General features: G+C 38.9%; 1 protein-coding gene across 1 annotated transcript in view; it reads left to right on the top strand.

The window, feature by feature from the left end:
* The first annotated feature begins 2,846 nt into the window (after positions 1-2,846).
* Positions 2,847-10,722, top strand: part of FAM19A2 (family with sequence similarity 19 member A2, C-C motif chemokine like) — a 373,701-nt gene continuing 365,825 nt past the window's right edge. Inside the window, exon 1 of the mRNA XM_015598408.1 lies at positions 2,847-2,999. The gene's annotated coding sequence lies outside the window, so the exon portion shown is untranslated. The remainder of the gene's footprint in view (positions 3,000-10,722) is intronic.

The raw sequence follows: 10,722 nt of genomic DNA, 5'->3' as shown, positions 1-10,722 counted from the left end.
TGTTAAAGTGATTTTGTAAATGGCTCTTCTTCCCAGCCCAGAGCCTGGGTTTCCAATGTCATTCCTGTTTGGATTACATCCTACCATTTATCGAAGCAGACAGAGAATTTCTGTAAGATCTGCAGTGAAATAGTGCCAGGTGTTTTAAAATGCAAACTTTGTTCCCTGAGGTATTAAGTTGTTAGGTGAGAGGAATCCAATAAAAATCTTTGATCACATGATTTGAATCTTGATCTTTTGAAAGAGACCATTCGAAGGTTCCTCAAATGATTGCCCTGTGCTAGAGTGATTCAAATCTACTGTGGTACAATTAGTTGAAATAGTAAATGTTACACAATTTACTTTTGGCTTCTTGTTTTAGATGACTTCAATCAGTCTAAAGTATTTCATTATAGATTCTTTTCTTTCTTTAAGCCTATGCTAAGTTAGATTACCAACTTAAAATTGAAAGACTCTGAAAATTCAGAATGAATGGGAAGGAGTTCAATCATAACTTTAATACATATTTTATAATTTTTAAATATATGAAAACACCTTGAAAGCAAACCTTTAAACACTAAGTTTGCAAAAATCTAAATATTAAAGTCATAGATGAACCTAGCTTGAACTTGACAAACCTAACAAAACATTATCAAAACAGCCACCTTGACCTCGTTAAAATACTTGATACCCTTTTAAATACAAAATATGGTTGAATTAGAAACATATTCCATATTTCTTTGTAAATATGGTACCTAGTATTACTTTTATTTTATAGCTGGTGGAGAGAACATGTGAGATCTAGTTTGTCAATGGTTTCAGTGAACCAGAGCTATAAAAGCACAAAACTTTAGAGCTGTAGGAATTTAGTCATCTTGATGTTTACTAGTCTAGTTGAATAAGAGGTACGGATATCAGCTCCAAAGCAGGATCTTTGAGATATTCCTAGTTGTAAGACACCTGTAAGATTTCCTAGATCAGCATCCTGTTTCTTTGTTTCAGATGTTCTTTTCCCTTCTTAAATCTATTATTAGTAGTTATCTATTTTTGCACAATCTTCTAATGACTAGATTAAGGCTTTGCTCATCACCAAACTTGATCAAAGTGAGCTGTAGAGGACCTTTCTTTTGAGCTCATAAGTATAATACTGCTTAAACTAACAGCTAGTTTGACCAAATCTGTAAAAACATGCCCTTCCAGGGTCTTGCTATTCAATTTCTGTAAATAGCACAAGTTTCCTTTAGCAAAGACTCTGGTTACATAGGGCCGCAGTGCAAATCGTCTCTCTAAATCCATTAGAGGCTGGAACTTGTAAAAATGCAAAATTCTCTGAAACCAGATACCGTTTTTTCTTTGTGGAGAGATTGGAATCCTAGTTACAGCCAGCAAAGCTTTCCAACCCGGTTCTCCCTCTAGAGGGAGACATAGTCCAGCTTTTATACCAATTGCCTCCCTCTCATTTTTTACTGTCTTTTTTTTTCTGCAGGACCGCAGTTTGCTCTCAGCAGCAGCTGCGGATGCTATCAGAAGTGGCTGTTGGGAGAGAGACGGAGGGAGGCAACGCCGTCTGGTCCTGCCATCCCATTTTACTGCTTAACTCAACCTGGAGTGTTGGGATCTATCCTCTCCCTGCGTTCTCCTTGCACTATACAGGGAGGCAAGTCACTCCGTACTCCCTGGATAGCTAGGCTGGGTGAAATAAGGGGTCTGGGTGGAACAGGGGGTTCTGCCCTTTACGGTGACTTTCTAAAAGATATCACCAGTGTCTTTTGACAGTACGGCGCTTAGGGTGGGAGACGGAGAGGAGGCTTTACTAAACAGCTTACTTTTTTTTTCCTGGTGGTCTGGATTTTTTTCCCCCACATTGGCCCCCTCCCCGGCCCCTTCTCTTCTCCCCTCCCGCCTTTAACGAAGTGACACAGGCAACACCTGCTCGCTTGTGTTGGATGTTGGAACTTACACTTTCTCAGTGGTGACGGTGCCAGCATACTGGGGAGAGGGGGACAACGGCGAATTTTCCCTTTCTTCCAGCCCACGATGCCGACAGGGTCAGCGGTTGGGCCGCGTGGGGCTATGCCCGCAGCGCTTCTAGGCGGGATTGAGGGGCTGCAGCTGGCCAGGAGTTGCTGCTAATTGGACTCGGCTCAAAGTCTGCGAGAGGGCATCACCTGCGACCTATCTGCTACAAGCGGGAACACCGGCACCTGAACCGAGGAACTCGAGCGTCTTGAGGGCGGAGGATAGCCGAGCTCAGAGCCTCTCCTCCATCCTGCCCCGAATCTCCCCACCAGCTCGTCCACATTGGAGACCCAGGACCTGCGAGAGCCAGGGAACTGGTGAAGTACGTGGCAAAGGCTGCTTTCGTGAAGGTGAATTGTTCTGTCCCATTGCCTTTCCCCAGAGAACACAGAAGAGGGCGGGAGACAGGCAACGGAAGATGTGTGAGTGTGTGTGAGCGGGAGAGACGGCGTGAGGCGGGAGGAAAAGTCTGTACTCGTCGTTAAAAGCAAACAAATCAGAGATGGAATAAGCGCGGTAATTGCTGCAAGACCGCCTTGATTCTCGCAGTCCTGGGAGCTGAGCGCACCGCGCGCATCCGGCGAGGACAGCGGGCGACCGCGGACGCTGGTCTAGCTGCGGGACTTTGGATTGTGCTCAGTAAACAAATCTTTTCATTACTTCGACACTGTGGAACGAAGAAGCGGGGAAAAGAGACGAGGCTCGCGCGCTCCACCTTCCACCCACTTTAAGGGGATTCCAGTTTAGATGTCAAGAGATTCCTGAACCCTCTTTGCCATCGGAGGAAGAAACACACAAGGGCGCGCGCACACGCACGCTTAGGACCTCGCTCACACGCCCTCCACGAGCACACACCACCAGACTTCGGTTCCCTATGCCCCTGAACCGGGACGGCGGACTGGCATCTGGGAAGCAATGCAAGAGCGATAAGGCTGGCGCAGGCCCGCGGAAGCTGCAGGAGCATCGCTAGGTGTTGCCGCCACCAGGAAGCGGGGCTGCAGGTAGGTGCGAGCCGCGCCCCCCGCGACCCGCCTGTGCTGGGTATTCGGGCGGCAGCTGGAGGACCCAGGGCGGGGACGGCCTCCCCTCCTCTGGCGTTGAGGGCTGTAGGGGGCTCGCCGGGGAAAAGCGAGAGGTGAGCGCAGATGCTGGTTGGGCAGCCTGCGTCTCCCTCGCGGGAGGTCAGGGTAGGGGCGGGGGTAGAGGGACGCCGAGCCGGGATCTGAGCACACGAAGAAGGTCCGAGAGCGGTGCCTTCCTTCTCTTTTCTGCCCCATTTCTCCCAACATAATAAGCGACCCGGCCGAGGATTAAAGTGGGGTTTAATTAGATCCCTCAACCAAACCCATCCCGGCTGGGAACCATTTTGGACTCCTAATTAGGAGTTCAGGGTCGCGTTCAAGGATCAATGAGATGTTAGGTCGCTCTTCTGGAATCCCTACTTTCTGTCCACTTCTGGTTAGTTAATTCTCGGGCCTGTCTGCAGACAGTGGGCATTTCAATGAGGCTATTGATTTCTATACCTCTTTATCTTCGTAAAGAATCATCTTGATAAGTCTCGGAGCCTCACCTATTTAGAGGTTTATTTGGATTTGGGAACGGACGCTTTATTACCGAAGGAAATAAAGCTTTAATAAAGGATACTACGGGACAGCTTTAGGACAGCATTCAGAGAAAGAACAGCTTCGAGAAACTAATGGTTTTTCATTTCTTTCTGGACAGATGCCTCCCAAATCTTGCTAATAGTACATGGTTTTTCTGCCCCACTGCTTTGTTGTCCCTTCCCCCATTCTGTTCCAAAAGGTCAGGTTCCTACCAAGAGGTGTTGTCTTCAGGTTACTGATCCTCAGTAGCCAGTGGGGGAACGTGTTATTTCCAGATACTGCTTTTGCAAAGGAAAGTTTGAGATCCGTTGCCCTATTTCTCCTAGAATCGCAGGCTGAGCTGTCTGGTCTCCACTTGAAAAGGACGAACTGTGGGCGCTTGAAGAGCCCCTGGGAAGACGCGATGCTTTCCCATTCAGTATTCCCTTTCCAGATCGATTGTTAAACAATTCCCCGAAGCTTTTGGAATCAAATGTGTAGTTAAGGCAGTGATTAGCTGGCCTCTCTTCACCTTGTGCTGGGGGAGTTTGGCTTGTGGCAATAAGACAGAAAAGAAAATATTTTCATTTTATAAATGTTAAATCCCCTCTTGAATTTTGCAGAAGTCAGTTTCTTTTTATTTTATTTTATTTATTTTTAAACAAACAAACCTCTGTGCAATCTTTACTCTTAAAAGTACTCCTAAGCAGTCAGCATATAAGCGTCCTTCACTCAGGACAGGAGCTGAGTTTCAATGACTATTGACTGTATAACAATTATCTATCTGGTTTCTGTCTTCCCAACTAGATTGTTTGAGACATCAACGTTCAAACTGTTATCCATTAACACATTAAAACTGCTCTATTAGGCAATCTAAGTTAAGACAATTGAGTAATTAATTTAAGATGTCTGTTTAAAGTGTGAAATGGCAAAACTAGCAAAGGAGATTGAAAACACTTCTAAAGGCTTTAAAAACAAGACCATTAAGATTATTTGTATTTACTCCAGCCTTTCTATGTTTCCACTTGTACTCTCAGGCTGCTGAATCTTTTACAGTTTCAAATTTGGCACCTAAGAGCCTTAAAAATGATCAGACACATTTAATTTTCTTTTCCTACTTTATTCTGTTCTGGATCTCATCTGGGGTCAATTGTTTGCATGTGACCTCTTTAGAGTGTAATTTTTAGAGTCATCAGTAGCCATTGAAAGGCCATCAGTAAACCACATTGAAGCTTGTTTTGACTTTAATTTTCAATGAAAAAAATGGGGTTGTATTATTTATAGATATAATACTATGAGAGCAGTGGCCCGCCAACTGAGTGCTTAGGTACTGTGACTCTTTTAAGAGGCAGAACACAATTTTAGTGTGTTGCTTTTTATTAGGCATTTTTTAAAGATTAAAATCTTGATTCTTGCCTTTAATAAAATTTTGTAGTTAAACTTACGTATTGATACATAGTGCTATGTTATATGTCTTAAAGAAGAACCAAAAACCTTGATATTAAAGCAAACACCTGTAATGCTACAAGTTGTGCTAAAGGGAAATCAAAAGTATCTGAGGTTGTGATTTTAACTCTGAAAAATATTAGCTATTTTTAACAATGACAAATTGAAGAATGAAGATTCATTGAGATTTCCATGGCTCTATGTCAGAAAAGATACATATTGCTTACATACTGCTTTATAGTATTTACTAACCACCAAGTTATAAAATGTGATGACACAGCTGTAAAAAGGTCTGTGTTTAGATATGGCCACTTTCCTTTTAAAATATAAAGTGATGAAACTTTGAGGGTAAAAGAACAGTTTATAAAATTATTTGGCATATTATCGGGAAATTTTTATGGTCCTGGATCCAGTATCTTCAATATAGTATTTTGTTTCCCAATATAGCATTCTAATAATCCTTTTACAACATTTTTGAACATTTAAATGTTGAAAGTGCATTTTAGGGTTGATTTATCACTAATTGCAGGATTACCCTATACAGGTAGAGTAAGATATGCCTCTTCAGCATTTTCCAGGCATTTCTTATCATGGGCCCCAATAAAAGATACTGTTAGATTTTGCCTAAGTTCAGCTGTGGCAGCAAACTGATAAATATTTGCCTCTTTAATGCATGTCTTAAACGAGAAATGTTCCAAAGTGTCATCAGTTATTTCTAACCTATTTGAGAAGATGAAATAACCAGAGTGCAAACAGTTCAGTGCCCCTGCTTTTACTTCTCCAGTATTTTATTAGGGATGCCTCATTAAGTCACATTATTCTGCAGCTGTTTTGTTCATTAAAGATTCAAGTAAAAATAAGAAACTACTGTGCAATGCAGTTTTGTTTTCTTGGTAAAAAACTAAGTTAAAGTAAAATAAGCGATTAACATAGTCCCCTTTGATCTATGCCTGACATTTACAAATGTAATTCATCAACCTATTAGTAGGGCTCCATCAAAACAAAGAAGAAATGCATTAACACAGATGCCGCTGGATATGAAGCCCAAACCAGCTGAATCAACCTCATATTTGGTCCACATACTTACACAGTATTTCACTTGATAAATTTTTCTTATGAAGCACTGATTATTTTAATGTCATGTAATATGATTAGTTTGCCATTTTGTTAAAAAATTATTTGGTTAACTTTATTTTGAACTACAGTACTTGGAGCATATTGAATTACACCACTGGAAGAGAAGGAATAATTTTACAATGAGTTACCATACGTCTTTGTAGAGAACAGTTTTACTTTAGTTTTGGAGCACAGTCTGGAACGGGAGACGGAAATGTAGGCCTAGCAAACAGACCTAGAAGTTAATTTTTGTTTTTTAGTTGTCATTGACCACTGATTTATTGGGTCATTTTTAGAAAGTCTGATTTTATTCATTTGGTACAGTACTCAATGTCCTTGTCAATGAACTATAACTAACAATTTTTGTCTTCTACTTATTAACAGAAATTTTAAGAGAAATAATTAGACTTATTGGAACATGAAGAAAAGTACTATTTAAATACATTTCTCTAATACCTATCTAATCTCTATATTTATACATATATATTCACATGCATATATACATACAAATGCTTTTAATGGCACCCATATAAAATACCGGTTTTGTATTAAAGGGGGCAAGAACAACTTTAAAAAATGTCTACACTCTTAAGTACATAGTTTTTCACTATTTTACATGATTTGACCTACAGTGTAACTGTATTCATGGTTTAACAAGGTTGTTTATAATTGAGTTTGAGCCACTGTTACATGCAATATGTTTTTCTCTTTAGTTTTTCTTTTGGAGATATTTTTATTTATTAAGTTACAAATGCAAAAGAAAATTAGTGTCCTCTGTAGGGGCACTTTGGGATATGTTTATTGATACTATGACTGGGAAGTTCAATACATTTTAAACCCTGAACATATCTGTATGCTGTCATTATTAAATATGCACATCCACAGTCAAAACATAAACCATGCGTTTAGAGCATACTATTCTGGTTTATAAATAGTATCTACAAATTTTCCAGAAACATTTATATTATACTCCAACATCATGTTAGAGTTTCAAAACCCACCCACTTCCAATGTGTATACCACACGTATATGTCAGATTTCAACCTGTGCCAAAATGATAGACGAGTTAGTCACTGGAATTAGTGAAAATCTGGCCTATTTAGGCAATTGGTTTTTCTGACCGTTGGAAAATGACTTTCAGGTTATGTGGGATTCAGATGAAAAATGAATATATTAGCTATGAGAAGAACATTTCATTTTGTTCACAGTGATCCATATGGGGTATGAGAGAGAACTAAGGAATCAGGCCTTATAGTATGCTTTTATTAGACAAAGGCCTTTTAATCACTTCCCTCAGTCTCCTAAATTACTCCATAGTAGCTGTAACTGTTTTATGATTTCCCCTGAATGGCCAATTAGTGAAGGTACCTCTTCTTTTCTCTCAGCAATAGCACAAAGGCAGTCATTCAATTACATTTATATTTATATTGCTTCTTTTATACAGTAGATTTTTGAAACTCTTTACAGAGATTAGATAATGTGATAATGTTGCATTCTTAGTAATTATGGTGGTAGTTTGAATGGGGTAGGCTAAATTTTGACAAAATGGGGAAAAGCAGCCAAACAAGTCTCCTTTGCTGTTTTAACTTCTTGCGCTATGTAAAGCTAACTCTTCATATAAAGCCTGGAAAGTGCAAGGTAGCTTTTGATGAATGCAAGGTTTGTTTTACTAAATATTTTTGTTTTTTTTTTTCCTGCTACGAACCAGTCACCGTATAATTGCATGCATGTGAATGGGCAATTGTGTTGACCTTTAAAGGTCATGCAAAAATTCTAAACCTTTCAATTTACAGTGTTAATTGCCTATGGCCTCCTGTTGTTGCATATGGAGATTTCTGTTGAGTTTAATAACAGAGTAACACTTTGGCCTTCCGTGGCGGATTAGGCAGCTCTTTATAAGCACATTTATGAAGGTATCCATAGCAAGCACTATGACAAAAGATTTTTGGAAAAGTATATTTTTGCTTTGGGTTTAAAGTTTTTAAGCCAGAGTGGCCTAGGTTATGAAGAGATGGACAGTTTCTTTCTGGTACAAAAATACCCATCACTCAAAATTATATGTAAAAACTGCATGGTTTTATTTGATTTTGGCTCAGTTTTTCTTTTTCAGTGTCCTTCTTGGAGATTCTAATGAGAATTATACTTAAATATTGGAGGAAGGAAATGTGCTTGTTCTCTCCTGCTCTGTTATGAAAAAGACCATCTGTATGAGAAAAGCAAGGTGTGTTATTTCTTCCAGTCTTTCTCGTGGCTTCATGTTCTTTGTCTTTATGAATTAGAATAAGCAAAAGCAGGGAACTCAAAGAGTTATGTGGTCATAGGAATCTTGATAACACAACCTCAACCTAGTAATAGGACACAGTTTGTTAGTGTATATTCTGTGAGAGGGCAGGTTTTCTACAGCTCTAAAACTTGGTCAACTTAAACAGTAGAGCTTTATGTACCAATGTAGTGAATCTGTGACTGTGCAGATGAGTCAAGAATTCAGGAATGGCCAACAAAGATCATCTGAGGAAAACAATATACACTATGTTTTTACTTGTATTAGTTTATGGACAGCTCCAAATTCATTTAAGGTGTACAAACATGATTATTGTTATCTCTTTCTTGGTTTAGTTTTACCTTTTTGTAGGTATATGACGAATGGCATACTTAAATTCATTGGTGTTAGAGAGTTCAGTAAATTCCTTTCTAGAATGGCCATCAGACATATCGGTGACCTGGTTCTGCTTTTGTTTGTATTTTCTTCAGAAAGTTTAGTTGAATTAAGTGCAACAGCTCTAACTTTAGTTCTTTTTATGGAGAAAGTAGATATAAGGAGAAAGTAGATGATTTACATTTCAGTCAGGCAATCCAAAGGCCAAGGGCAGAGTGAAAGGGCATTGCAATCTCATACTCCATAAAACCATTTTGAGCAGTTTTTAAGTTCAAGGAAAATTTCTAACCTACATTTTTTTTTTTTTTTCTAGCTTTAGTTCTTGAAATGTTATATCAGTAGTTTTCTGCTAAGGTACTATTTAACATTATTGAAAACACCTTTTAGATCGTTGGTTTGTTCATAAATATACCAGTAATGGGTCAAAATTTAGACTTTGCTATTTGAAAATTGTTGATCATACCATTTGTTGAGTGGTTAAAATTCATTGGCTTGCATTTTGGTTAGCAGATAAATTTTGAAAATTGTTATAAAACCAATGTGGTGCAGTGGCCAGAGCTCCGGAGATGCTATTGTAGCTCTATCAATAAGTGACCATGTAACACAAGAAAATCACTTTATTTTGCTGTGCTTCAGGTTCTCAGCAATATATTCTTGAGTCAAGTTTTCAAGACAATTAAAAATATAATTTTCTTTTTTCCTGTGTTCAGACCTACTGAGCATCGTGGCATGGTAGGTATAGTAATAGTATTGCAGGATATAACTTTTAGTTAGGATCTAGCACATAGTTTCTAGCATATCAGTAAATGTTCCATGAATGCTTTTTAATAACTTATCTATAAAAGTTGTCTAGCTTTTGAAGATTGGGATGATGATAATGATAATTATGGTGATGACTAAAGATTACAGATGTGGGGACATAAAATTGAATCAGACTAAATCTTATGATTCAGTTTAGCTATTTTGCCTAGTTTGTATGATGCTGTTTTGCTGTGAAACAAGCTGTGATAGGCTATAAGTCTTAGGCTTGTCAGGGTTACATGTCTTTTCTCTAGTTCTAGTTTTCATAGTCACTGAAATAAAATGGTTTTGTTCAACCCAAATAGAACTAGGCTAGCAAATGAATAATCTTCATGCTATTGTTGGTAATTAAACACATTCTTTCAAAACTGGTGTATGAATTTTTGAGAATTTGTAATTCTTGGAAAAGTCCATTTATTCAATAAATATTTATTGAACACTCTCTAAGTTCTGGGGTATCTCAGTAAACAGAAAAGTCAGACACCTGTCCTCATAGAATTTACCAATTCACTCTATTACTTGACGTTTTGAAATGAATCTGGAGGAATGGTTCAAGAATGTACTGTACTATGTCTACTCTTGCTACTAATTCTTGTTTATAATTGTGAAGAGTTCCGAAAAGAAATAGTTAAAATAGTTAAAATGTCTGAGTTAGAATGTGTCATGTAGAAAAAAATATATATTTAAGGTGAAGTGGTATGTAATTCAGTGGATTGTTTCCACCTTATCAGGTCTATGATTAAACTGAGGGTGACACAAACAATAGCTCCTTTTCCCGAATTACCCATATAAAAGAATAAATTTAGATAGGCTGAATGACTTGAGATTAGTGACATGTTACCCCCTAGAGCCTCTTAAAAGGGTTATAAATTCAAACACCTACAGGAGTCACGCTGGGAACGTGAATGAGCGAACCATACCAAATGGAAGATGACAAATGGCAACTGCCGCTCAGCCTCACCTACATGTTGGAGAGACCATAGGGAGTGGTGGAGGTTCTGGTCCACATCTGAGTGGGGCAGCTGAGCCTTGGCTACACTCGTTGCCATGCCAGAATATGAGACTGGTGTTGCTAGATTTTCTGATTTGTAGAAGAGAACATAGGTGTACAGATTTTTTAAC

The sequence above is a fragment of the Pteropus alecto genome, unplaced genomic scaffold (genome assembly GCF_000325575.1).
Source record: "Pteropus alecto unplaced genomic scaffold, ASM32557v1 scaffold76, whole genome shotgun sequence".
In the NCBI taxonomy this organism is placed as follows: Eukaryota; Metazoa; Chordata; class Mammalia; order Chiroptera; family Pteropodidae; genus Pteropus; species Pteropus alecto.
The sequence above is the reverse complement of the archived record's forward strand: the minus strand, read 5'-3'. Positions and strand labels throughout refer to the sequence as shown.